Raw genomic sequence first — 14,305 nt, forward strand, 5'->3', positions numbered from 1 at the left:
ATTCTTTATCCCACGTCTCTGCCTCGTTTTTACCGAGAAAGGGGAGAAGGGTCGGAGTAAAGACAAAACGGAAAATCGATCATTTGCAGCCGTTAATAGCGGTAATGTTGAGCACATTTTTCATCGTTCCTTTTTATAATGGCATCGAACGATGTAGCGAGAAAGGAGAAACCTTTTAGTACCGATCGGTTCAATGCGCACCAATATGAGATTAACGAGTCTGAAAGGACACTTCTTCGGCAACGATCGCAACCATGTGCCATGTCAGTCGCATATAAAGAATAGTAAAAGGAATTTCTGTGCGCAAAAGCGTCTAAAAAGGAAATAGAGTTTATAAAGACTTTTCTCACGCGCACCAAGAACCAGCGGTGAATTTTTCTACAGGTTACTCGCTCGTGTCCTATCCAAGAACTGATGTATATACGTAATAATCTATGTTAATCTTCACGCCACTGGATGAACTTTTCATGTGCTAGCTATTCAACTTTGTTACGTGTCATGAGTTTGAGCGATTGAAAGCTTTGGGTATGTCTTCGATCATCGAGAAACATTAAGACAAATATTATTGCAAAAGACAGATAAATTGATAAATTCTTGTCGAGCTTTTCTTCGTTGTTTTTAGGTTTCTTTCGAGTTCGTTACATCGCAACGATGAATCGCATACTCGTACGTAGTGTAATATAGAGTGACTCGCAGTTTGCTGACATATTTTCTAAATTCAACGATGTAACAATACTTTTTTTTTTTCATTCAGAATTCGGTTATTTATCGAACTGCGATATAAAAAGTTCGGCATACCTTCGTTATAAATGATGTTGGTGACAAAACAATTTATACATCCCGTGTCACCCTCGAAACGATGCAACTTTTGTATAAAGAAATTTTATGTACAATAATTTGTTCAAAGCAGAGCAATCATTACGAATAATAATTCCGAAATTCTCTGAAAATTCTTAACGAGTTTTACGTATTCTCTTTTAGAGATTCATAAATACCCTCCCCCTAATTAAAATCTCTTGCTTGTTTGTCGCTTTTCAAACACATCTACGAGTCACTTTGTGATACACTCAACCATTCATAAAATTCAAAACATGTATACGTGATCCAGTTTATATTTTTTAAGAACGAAAGTTTATTGTGGCGCATATATGCGTGTATTTTTATATGTAGAACCTTAAAATTTAACACGACGAAGATACGACGAAAACCTGAAAAAATAGCCGCACGAAGTGTCGTAGAAATATATTAGCAACCTGTTTCTGTCCTGGACATACGTTTCTACGACTGTACTTAAAATTAGAGCGATGCGCATTCCTATCGTCACCGCTATGAAAAAAGAACAAGTAGAAGGGACTGAGGACATTTGTTAATATTTTTCTCTTTTCTTTGTGTTTCTTATGCTACCGTTAATTAAACTTCGTTCTTCTATTCGCAGCGCGAATTCACGTAAATTCCTATCGATTTTCCGTGCGATTCTGACTTCCTCGCTTTGTTATTATTATCCTGATACTATCTTCCTTCTTTCGTTTCTTTCTCTTTACTTTAACGTGTATCGTCCACCTCCGTAGACGTGGTTCGATTAGAGTGTAAGTACATTTGCAAAACGAAATAAACGAAACAAAATACATACATATAGAAAACAAAGTGATGATCTATAAGTTCTAGTGTAGTAGTATTTTTTGGTGGTTTGATCCTTGAAAGAGAGCTCCGCCCCTAAAGAAATCCAATCTCGTATCTTTCACCTTGGTATTTATTAGTCAATTATTATCGCTAGTCAATAAACAACGGAAATCAGTTTATACGAGACGGATGAGAAACTACTATATAGAGCAAAAAACGAAGAGTCGACGGGGAAAGGCGACGAAAAGAAAACATTTAGAATCACACCGCGCGGCGATCGTGGAGAGAAACACAATTATATTAATAAGAAACGATTATCCGATGTCATATCTCTTTTTGAAAGTATGTAAAACATATGTGTATATATATATACAATATATATATGTATAAAGACATGTAAATGTTTATGTATGTACACATAGAGTGTCTTATAACGTGCCTGTAAGAAAATTCCATGAAATGAAAACGAAAAAAAAAGTAATAATAATTGAACTACCTACGTTTTGTATGAGTACTTAGTTTTTACCACGATATACATTATATAAACGAATGGTTACATATGTGTATACACACACACACGCGCGCGCGCATACTCGTCAGAGACAGAAGCACAGGAGTACATACAGACACAGAACGCGCAAGATTTTTCAATCAAGCAAAAAATATGTAGAGCCTGTTGCCGTGGTTGTAAACGAAAATTAAAAAAAAAAAAAAAAAATGGAAACAAAATTGCAGAAATAAACATCGTTTATAAACTGCGCGGAAACTATTTTCTTCTTTCCATTTGATTTTCATCGTTGCTATTCCTCCAACTACTTCTGCCCAACCATACCTGGCCTCTGGCTACGTTGGAATTGTAAAAATAGTAAACGAGAAAAAAAAAATGGTTAACACGATACTTATTTTCAGCGAGTAATTACAATCGATGCTTTGCATATGTATAAAAATTAAACGAAGTTTTTATAGTAAATATAAATATTAGACGCTTTGAAGTTACTATTGTTGTAAAAATATATTTACCTCGAGAAAGGAAAACAAAAGGATGAAGGATCATGGAGTTTAAAATTCCCACTAATTCTAAATTCATTCTTGTCACGATTTTTATAGTTCTTAGTCATCGAGGATTTCAGTGAGAATTTTCGCTTCGTTCGATTGTTTGCTACATTCTATAAATAAATTATCAACTTTCCTGTTATCCTATTATTCAACCGGAGCTTCCCTGATCCAACCGCTAGATGGCGCCACCGGCGAAATTCAAATTTTGCATCTACTAATCGCCGAAAAACATTTATAACCGTTTAATTTCAATCGAAATCGTATCAACACTGGTTCTTTAATGTTGCTAATGATCTCTACCATCTTCCGCGAGTACCAAGACCCATTATTTTTACGCAAAAAGTTAATAAAAGTTAATTTTTTTGAATGTCGCAAGGATCTACACTATCCTTCACGAGTCGCGAAAGTTAATAATTCATTCGTAGGATGTAACAAACAATCGAACGAAGCGAAAATTCTCACTGAAATCCTTGACGATTGCTTAAGAACTATAAAAATGGTGACAAGAATGAATTTAGAATTAATGGGAATTCTAAGCTCCATAATCCTTCATCCTTTCATTTTCCTTTCTTTCATATTATCCCTAAAAAATTCGAGGTCAACATATTTTTACAACAAATCCTCGATGATCGTTTAATAAAAATCGAGGTCCTAACAGAAATTTTTTTTGAATGTTGCAACGATCTACACTATCCTTCACGAGTCGCGAAAGTTAATAATTCATTCGTAGGATGTAACAAACAATCGAACGAAGCGAAAATTCTCACTGAAATTCTTGACGATTGCTTAAGAACTATAAAAATGGTGACAAGAATGAATTTAGAATTAATGGGAATTCTAAGCTCCATAATCCTTCATCCTTTCACTTTTCCTTTCTTTCACATTATCCCTAAAAAATTCGAGGTCAATATATTTTTACAACAAATCCTCGATGATCGTTTAATAAAAATCGAGGTCCTAGCAGAAATTTTTTTTGAATGTTGCAACGATCTATACTATCCTTCACGAGTCGCGAAAGTTAATAATTCATTCGTAGGATGTAACAAACAATCGATCGAAGCGAAAGTTCCCTCGTTAGTTAAATACCTAGATACATAGATACATAGTCTTATAAAAATACGTACTCTTATAAAAATAAATAATATATAAATACATAGTCTTATAAAAATAAATAATATATAAATACATAGTCTTATAAAAACACAGGCTGTCGCTCAACATACATAGAAAAAATAGGAATTGGAAGTATATTTCGACTCTCATTCCCACGTGTTCCAGGTATCCGCAGTCCTACGAGAAAACTACCCCTTCTACAAGAGTATATCTCCAGATGAAGACGTAGCAAAAGTTTGAAACCCACGTTCCTTCTTTGGTACGACTTCAGCCGTGTCCGAATCCGTGGCATACAAATTTCGGCAAGCTCCTCTGACAATGACACGCTTTGGGAACGGTGGTCCACGCCGATATCGCTCGAAATATCCAAATATTTTCATTAGAACTCTGCGTGCCGGCTGGAAGAGGGGGGTGGGCCCGTGCGATTTTCACGGTCGTTCCGGAATCGTTCGTGAGCTTTTACAGGATTCTTGTAACAGGAAGGACCGGCATTTATTAGCAGGGAGTGCTCGATGTGCATGCCTTGGAGGATCTTGGTCAATGCCGGCAGTGCCGTATAAAGAGCCGGATTACACGGTGTCCATTTCAGGGTGTATAAGGAGCTGGTGTTTGCGGTAAGTCTTCCACGGAAGAGAGACCCACGGCCCTCGGCCGCGCACAGCTCGCCAGGGGCATTATCTTCGCTGTTTTGCCGATTCAATTGTGTGTGCGAAGAAAGGCGGCGTTTAACAAGAGTTTAATAAAAGGCAAACAGCCGGGGTCGTTCGTTCCCTTCGTCCTCCTTCCTTCTGACACTGATTCCCTGGCTCTCCCTCTCCTCTCTCTTTCTACCCATCCACTCTTTCAACCAATCTACTCCTACCTCTCTATCCACATCTCGATTTTTCCCCTTTTCTCCCATCTGTCCGTCTCTGCTTTTCCCTCTTTTCCATCTACCTCTCGCTCCAGTCTCATCCCTCGCGAGTTTTCCTTCGCGTCTCGTCCTGCTCCGGTCCCTCCCGTTCGAAGGGATTACGCAGCCGGGGCAAAACACGAGGCTTCCAGGCCCCGAGAAAAGGAAGAAAGGAAGAAATACGCGAAAGGGAAGATTCGGGAAATAAAAAGGATCGCAGCTGCCACGCACGGGTGGTTCCGCATCGAAAAACCGATTCGTTCTCTCGATGCTCTCCTCTATATCTCTCGAAAATCCGCGCGGATAGACGCGTTTTCGTTTGCTAGCGCTCGCGAGCGCGCGCCGGTCTAGCCTGATTTTCGTTTTATGCGTGACCTCGACCGTGTAGCTGAAATCGTATCGAAAAGAAAGGTACTGCGTGCGGCTCGGCATTTGTACCGATGCGACACGTGGATATGAAAAAAAAAAAAAAAAAGATCGAACCAGGGAAGCTTAAGGGTCTGTTCTGGTTCGACCCCGTTCGAAGAATCGATTTTACAACCATTTTTAGATAGCTTGAAATGTCGAATAAATATCCTGCAAAGGGACTTTTCGAAATTCGAAAAATTTAGGAAATTGTAGAACACCTTGAATTAGCGACCATATTTGTAGGTATATTTATAGGTATATTTATAGGTCCATTTGGATTTACATGACGTTACGAACGTATAACATATCGCGTTTTACTCGAGCCTTTATTTAATGAATTTTTCAATAGTTGTTGAAATCTAGGCGTCCATCTTGATCTTATATCATCTTACAGAGAATGAGCGTCAAAAAAGAAGAAAGCTTGTATTGTCATACAACAGTTAAAGACGAACTTCATAGAAGTTGACTCGAAAGTTACGATAAGTTTCAAAGCGATTAATTACTTATAAGTCCCGCCAGTAAAGAAAGGGTTAATACCGAAGATTCTATAATTATCGCAAATTCTTAACTCCCTCGACGAAGGGTCCATCAACATGCTCTACACGAAGCTTTCCACGCACAATATTGTCTTGAGACAAGTTATTTGTTATCACCAGACTACGGATCCTTATGCAAAATCAAATCTTCGCGAACGTGTCTACAAAAATTGTACCTAAATAGGAATTTATTTTATTCTGCAAATATTATAAACATAAACTTTATTTTCAATCTTTTTTATGTTCTTGCAAATTGTTTGCATTTTGTAGGTTCTCGCACATTCAAAATTCCTGTAAACGCACAAAGATTCGCAGTCTAGTTATCACCAAATATCCATTTACAGACCCTGTGAATTTCGTAAAGATCCGCTCGATACGTTATTTAAAAAAAATTCATTTAGAAGTGCCTCGCTTCACCTAGTCCAACGTCTAATTAGTGTTGCTCTCAAGGAAACGTGATCTACGATCGAAAGACAATTGTAAATAGAAGCGTAGATCGTCGCTTCGTAAATTCTGGCGTTAGAGTTTCATCGAGCACGTTAACGTGCTCGTCTCTTAAACATTCGATTTGCGCGGCTGGGAAAAGGGTAGTCGAAGTAAGGTCAGTAACTCGCCGGAGAGCCGCCGCAGGGTTGGCCAGGATCGATCAGCTCTGATGTAATTATCCGAACGTTGAATTTTTTATCACGGTGAAACAATAACGTATTTTCAGACCAAACAACATCGCACACGCCGAGACGCAGAAAGCGCAGCGTTCGCGTCCTCCGCTTGTGCTTTCTGTTTGCGTAACGTGTAATAGAATAATCTGCGTTACGGGAGCGCCACCGCGGGGCAAACCACGGCCATATATTTGTTTTTCGCCGGAATTCGCGACCGTCATGCCATTTCGACCCGATAACGCGCGATCCCGCGCCCGGTTTTACGTTATAGAATAATAACGGACGAAAATCCTTTCTCTTCTCGTCTCTTTGCCGCGATACTCGCGCCGTGAATATAGATCATTTTTCTGATAAGAGAAAAACGGGCCAACGACGGATATCCTTTCGGGAGGAAAAAGGATTATTTATTTTTCGCTTTGTACACGCTTTCGTAGACATGAATTATTGAATCGAGTTTTCGTGGATTAGACTTCTTTGGATTTGATGAATGTAATTCAACATAAGTGATAGCACCGTGAATACTTTGAAATATTTCAGTGTTTTGGGTAGATGTATAAAAGGTGGATTACATGAGAGAGAAAGGATACGATACAATAACGAGTTTTGTATTAAGGGGTCACGCGCAGTCACGAGACCGAAGAAAGAATGATTTTTGTGATTTTTTATTCAAACATCTAAAGACTGAATATGATTGGGGATAAAACGGCAGACGTTTTAAGAAGAAATGATTTTCGATGAAAATTCTTTTCAAATCGTCCACCATTTCGTCCCAAATCAATATTTCTGAAAACCGATCCTTTAAGAACTAGATAATTTAATATATTACATGAAATTTTTTCGTTTTTTTCATTTTAGATGATCCGAGATCCGAGTGACAGCGGTCACCGGAAAACGCTTTTCTTGTCAGGAAATACTGCAAAATACAGAATATTTGAGCATCACCTTAATATACAGGGTGTTCCCTTGCATTATTTTTTATCGTGAGAATTATGTTCTTCAAAATATGCTCTTTTAAATACGCGAACAGTTCATGTAAAAATGTCTTTAGTTGTTTGAATAAAAAATTACATTTGTAAGAAGAATTTTTATATCGCGTATAACCTGACCCGTTTCATTGGCGAATATAATTTCATCGTACGCGTTAATTTCGTGGACGATTCGCGTTAACGTAGTCATGTGAAAGCGTGAACGTGATTAAGTAGCAGAAACTCGAGCAGGAACACTTTGGCGATTGAAATGGACTCCGCGGAAATGTTGGTTCGCCAAGGCAAAGTTTCGGCAGGGCCTTCGGGGCTGAAAAAAATAAGGGTAATCCAACACTACATGGAAACCACATTGCGCTTTGCCAAGCACAAGTCGTAGAATCAACAAATCCGCCGGGATTAGATAATATCCCCCGGGATTGGTGGCCCTTCGTTTATCCTCCGTCGAATACTGAAGGGCCCGCCTTGTTGTCCCATCGGGTTATTGGTATCACTTAACGAAATCCGCGCCGAAATAGCTTTAAAAGCCCCGGCTCGCTCGTCGCGAGATTCAAATCGATTTTTCAAACCATTACCGCGTACTGTTGGCAACGGGGTAGCCACCCTCTGAAGGCATACGCTGCGCAAAATTATAGATAGAACTACTGTTAAGTACTTGGGGAATAAAAATTCAAATTTAAAACGCAGGTAGTTGGTACAAGCATATATTAAGTTGTCCCAAAAGTTTTGTTTTGTGCAGACAGTGTTTATGTAAATAGACAACCTAATTTCTTAGATGTTGATGTAACAACGAAATGAATCGTACGCAATTCAATAATGTGACATCAGACATAAAATATCGTGTACGTATTAATTATTAGTGAAATGGAAGAAACTTTTGGGACAACCTAATATTTAGCACGTTGGCACAATTTTGTCTCGAGACTGCTCAATCTTAAATAATTGAACACCTGTACCAGTATTTAATTCAACTCACGTTCGAATTTAATTTTGTTAGTCCCATCACGAAAAGTCCTGTCACCCATTTCTGGATGACACGACGCGGCGATCGAGATGCTAGAGTAGAATAATTATTAATTATTAGTGAAATGGAAGAAACTTTTGGGACAACCTAATATTTAGCACATTGGCACAATTTTGTCTCGAGACTACTCAATCATAAATAATTGAACACCTGTACCAGTATTTAATTCAACCTTGTCGAATTCTCGAATCCTTTCCAAACTTACTCTCACCACCGCCTCACGTTCGAATTTAATTTTTTTAGTCCCATCACGAAAAGAGTCCTGTCACCCATTTCTGGATGACATAGAATAATTATTAATTATTAGTGAAATGGAAGAAATTTTTGGGACAACCTAATATTTAGCACGTTGGTACAATTTTGTCTCGAGACTGCTCAATCTTAAATAATTGAACACCTGTACCAATATTTAATTGAACCTTGTCGAATTCTCGAATCCTTTCCAGACTTACTCTCACCACCGCCTCACGTTCGAATTTAATTTTTTTAGTCCCATCACGAAAAGAGTCCTGTCACCCATTTCTGGATGACACGACGCGGCAATAGAGATGTTAGAGTAGAATAATTATTAATTATTAGTGAAATGGAAGAAACTTTTGGGACAACCTAATATTTAGCACGTTGGCGCAATTTTGTCTCGAGACTATAGAATATTAAATAATTGAACACCTGCACCAGTATTTAATTTAACCTTGTCGAATTCTCGAATCCTTTCCAGACTTACTCTCACCACCGCCTCACGTTCGAATTTAATTTTGTTAGTCCCATCACGAAAAGAGTCCTGTCACCGATTTCTGGACGACACGACGCGGCGATCGAGATGCTAGAGTAGAAATACACTGCGTACCGAAATCTTTCGATTATCCATAACATAAAAATTGTCAGGTAAATAGAATTATTAAGCTCTCCCTTGAAATACCAATCTCGAAGTGCCGATCGTTAAACACCAATCGTCGTCGACTACTCTCGATGCGTTCAAACCTCTCGAAAACAAATCTCGAGAATTCTCGCATTATTTTCCACCAAATCTCCATTCACCGAGAGTAAACAATCGCGGTCCGCGATTGACAAAAGATCGTAGGAAAAGCACGGAGCACAATGAGTGGCTACGACAGAAGCCGGCCGCAAAAAAGGTACCGGACCACAAAAGCGGGTGGCCCACGTTGCGATACATATTCGGGCAAGATCGAAGTTGATTTTCCTGCCTGGTATAAGGCCATCGGTTGCCTCGTTTTTTTCATCCATTTTCTCCCAAAAAACGCGCTCCCACCCCCGCCCGAGCTTCCATCATCGGCATCCACCCTCGCGGTGCCACTCGTTATTCCTTCTCTCTTCGTGGCGCGGGCACACGTCGTTTCCCTCCCGTTGTATTCTCTTTTTTTTTTTTTGTTTTCAATGTTCGAGGGTGGTAGAAAAGGGGGCGCGGGACGGTTCGAGCTACTAAAAAGGAATAGGCGAAAACTGTTAATTGGTTCCGCGGTGAAAATACGACGCGGTGGCCGGCGGCCAGCGTCGATACATTTTAAAGCGCAGCGCGAGGGCACGTGTGCGTGCATGGGACACGAACGCAGGCTTCTCCCGTTGGACAGACGTGTGCGAGCGAGCGTCAAGGCGTGTATCGTGGCCAGAGCACGTCCGGTCCAATTATGGAAAATTAATTGGCGATCAGTGACTCGGGGCGATATGGAAACATAGTTCCGCGTCGAATAAACTTCCTTTGTGATTCCGATCAGCCTTTGACAGCGATGTAATAATTAAAGTAATTAACGTACGAGCCAATAAATTCGCGATCGTCGCGCATCGCCGCGCACCGAGTGCGTGATAAACAATTACCGTGTTTCGGGAGGGGTGCGCGTGAAAACGCGACGATGACGAGGACCGTACCCGCGCCCGCGGCTTTTTAGGCTGAATTGCTCTACCTTTTGTTTTGCACGGACATCGTTTCGTGGATATGATTGTAGATTGCGATCGTTTGTTCGTTGTATTACAAGACCTACACCTGGAAGTCTCGGTTAATACGAAACGCGAAGAACCAGGCTTATTCAGCTTGCGATTCTTTATTAGGACTTTCTAACACGCTGCAGACCTAGAATCGAACGAGAATTCTATTATTATTTATATGGACCACGATATCACGGGGCGTGTCTGGTTTAATACGAGCTACAACGTTTGAATCTGCATCGATCACAGAGTTCTGCAGCGTTCGGCACGGAATTTTATGAATATTCGTAACGCTGTGTAATCAAAGTAGGGCTGAACCGTTTGTAATTCGGCTAATCGTGAAGTTACTAATCGCTTTATCGATTGTCCGTTGCGCGTCCATTAAAATACAGTTATCTGAATATTCGGAATTTGAACGGTGCTGGATTACCCATATCCCAGAGTATTGGATAGCATTTCATAATTGTATTTGAAACTGTGTAATGTATGTACGTTATTGTTAATATTTTACTTTCGTTTCAATTTTTATTTCTGTATCCGTGTGTTCGTATAAATATCCGCGGCCTGATAATGATACAATTATGACGAGTTCCGTATGGATCGTAATCAATCATAGGCAATGGCATCGCGTTACCAAAATCATAGCGCTACTGGTGAAATTAGAATATCGCGAGATGATTTTATTATAATAACAAACAATGCCTTAAAGCGTTTCATTCGATAAACTGAGGCAACGATTGGCCAGCGTTGTGAACGTACACGTGTTTCGAAATTTCGATTAATAGAATCGTCAAACTATACAGGGCTGGATCGCATCGCTAGCTAATTTTTCTCTTTGGCTAAAACTATGTATAATGTTTACATGTATTCTGTATTTTGGAGTATTATACTCTATGACGCTGTGTTACACTATGTTGCGGTATGTAGTACGATGTATAAATGTTTGTATTCGTATTTGATTAAGTTTGTCCTATCAAGTTACCGAAAAATTACAATTTTCTACAAATTTCAAAAGCTTCAGCCACTCGAACAATTTAAAATAAATAAAACATTCGAACAACACGGAGCCCTGAAACAATTTTACATACTCGTAAATCTTTGCACAATAGTGTCATGCACGTGACGCAAACCATTCGTCCTATAATATATATTCGTCGAACAAAAGCAATGGATCGCTGCAGCAACCGATTCCCCGAAAATTTTCGAGCCACCCTAGAGAATCGATAATCCCTCGGGAAGGATAATCCCGATTCGCATAGGTAGGCAACGGTGTGGCTCTGCGTCAGACTCTTATGTCCTCGAAATCGTTGCGTTCCGATCGTTTTGATCGAACTTTGTTATTCATGCGCGTTCGCGCACTTAAAACCGGATTTTGGAATCCATTAAGAAACAGGGAACACGATGCGAGATAACAGGACCTGGAACAGATTTCACACAGAATGAGAGTCGAAGTAAAAATGCGATTGATGTGCTAAGCGTTAAAAAAAATCAAATATAGTACGCTTCTCACATTTCATGCGAGATCATTCGTGAGAATGTATTAGGTTGTCTGGAAAGTCCGTGCCGATTTTTAGTAAGCGGTACAGGTCTGAATATATCGGAATGGTTGAAAACAATTAACACGTGGACATCCCTTAAAAGGTGGAAAAGTTGTGGAACAAAATGGTACATATATATAATTCAATAAATACATTAGGTTGTCCGAAAAGTTTCTTTCGCTTTATTAATAAGTAATACATGCAGAATATTTAATGTTTTATGTTACATTACTGAACTGTGCACGATTCATTTTGCTCCATTACTGTTACAACATGGATATCTATGAAATTAGATTGTCTATTGTATATGTTTGCACATGATTGTCTATTGTATATGTTTGTATGATTGTCTATTGTATATGTTTGTATATGATTGTCTATTGTATATGTTTTACGTTACATTACTGAATTGTGCACAATTCATTTTGCTCCATTACTGTTACAACACGAATATCTATGAAATTAGATCGTTTATTTATATAAACACGCCCACATAAAAGAATTGAGTGCAACTCGCGAGAGAAACTTTCGGGACGACCTAATATATCGAACTTCAAACGTGTCTTTAAATGTTTCTTAAAAATTGCCACGAACTTTCTGGACAACCCAATATATCTACGCGCAATTTTCTCCTCCAACTAATCAGACCGATTCCTTGCAGCAACCAAAAAGTTCTTTGTATTTCGCAAACTATCTCCACGCAACAATGCTCTCGCAATTCCTTTTATAGCGTTCCGAATAGAACCCTTTAGAAAATAGTCGGTTCAGCCATTCTCGTCGCATTTCCAGTCTAAACACAAAACGAGACGCTTTAAATTCATTTCGCTTGCCCTTCGCAGCTCGTTCGCAGCACGCATCCTTGAAATCTCGGCTGGACAGCGTTCGCTGGAACTGGTACCAAGCGTCGTTTCTAAACGACGTCAGCCATTCGGTAAGGCCGCGATTAGCACACGGACAACAGCGCGAACCCGGTGGAATCTGCAGCCCGTTTTATCTATTCGCCTTGGTGCTAATGAAATTCACGACTCCTGGGAACAAAGGGAGCGTCTTGGACGGAAACGTGATGGAGGACGGGCGTGTTCACGGGGCCGTGCACATCGGCTCGATGGCGTGCAAGTTTCATGGTTTCTCCAAATCCCGAGGACAGTCTAAACCGGTGGGTACATACACGCACGGAACCGTGGGGGATTCGGGTCGCGATTAACGTACGGATTAGGATTAAGGTTGGCACAGATTTCGCTGGCGGACTACGAAATCGAAGTGTGCGCGGGGTCTAACCCGGAGCCAGCCGTGGCAGAGGGGCGACAGGGGGCCGACAGAGGCCAGGGGGCCCGCTCACAATGTCGGGGTACGTGCGCGCCCCTATGAAAAACCTTTTCACGCTCGGTTCTCCACGTATCGCATCACGATCCTCCCCACCTCGAGGGCTCGAGAACAATCGCGACGACAGTCAATGCACATTACAACGGTTTTATGTTATTAATACGGACGCATTGGGCGGGATTTGAATAATTGAACAGATCTGCTGGATCAACGGTCCAACAAGAAGGAGAGGGAGACGGTGAAACGCGGTCATCGAGATGGCAACATCCGTGTTTGATGTTCGACACGACGACACCTTGGATTTAAAGCTGCAATTGTCGTACGATAGTTCGTGGTGCACTTAAACGTGGATATTCGGATATTTTTCTAACGATTCTTCTCCTGTCTCTGATATCAAGTACAGCCAAGCGTCCTTTTTGAGTCTTAGTCGGAGAGATCGATGCGATCTTCTTGCCGCAAATTTGTCTGCGATTCGTATATTCAGGTGTTTTCAGACATAGAAATTTTGTACCTAAAATTGGATGGAAACTGCGCGGATAATTGCGGACTCTGCGGGGTCTTTCGCGTGGTTTCTTAAGCTGTCCGACTTGGGTCCGGCATTCTCCTTGGACGGGAGCGTCAGCCATTGGATATCCTACAGGGAATCCAGAGAGTTGCAAGGTAAAGGGTTGTAAGAAGCGTCAACAGCTCAAGAAGCAAACGACAAAACAGCTCGGAGGCAACCAGGATAATTCGCAAGGCCGGAGTCTCCATTGGCTTTTTGGTGACCGGTTTCTCTTTCGCGGATCGCTTCCACCACCTAAAGAGGCAAGAAGGCGTCCAGTCAAGTGTAACCTGAACTAACGAGTACGCTCACCTCGGAATGAACCGAGGCGGTCAGGTACGATTTGGCACCCCCCGGCAAGCTTCACGAATCTAACAGAGGGAAAACGACCGTAAGGGAGGACCCATCCACTTAGCACGCCGCTTAGACGTGAAAACATCTGTATTGTCGACGCATTAGCGTCGGGGATTCATTCGCTGTGATTACCGTGGAAATTGTAATCTTCGCCGTCGAAGCACTCCCGCGGCGGAAACTTTTTGAGGTAGCTGTTCCGTACATTTATTTATTTGGTTATCTGGAAAGTCCGTGCCGATTTTTAGTAGGTGGAACAGATTTTATACGGAATGAGAGTTGAAGTAAAAATGCGATTAACGTGATAAACGTTAAAA

Source organism: Hylaeus volcanicus, chromosome 4 (genome assembly GCF_026283585.1).
Source record: "Hylaeus volcanicus isolate JK05 chromosome 4, UHH_iyHylVolc1.0_haploid, whole genome shotgun sequence".
Classification (NCBI taxonomy): domain Eukaryota; kingdom Metazoa; phylum Arthropoda; class Insecta; order Hymenoptera; family Colletidae; genus Hylaeus; species Hylaeus volcanicus.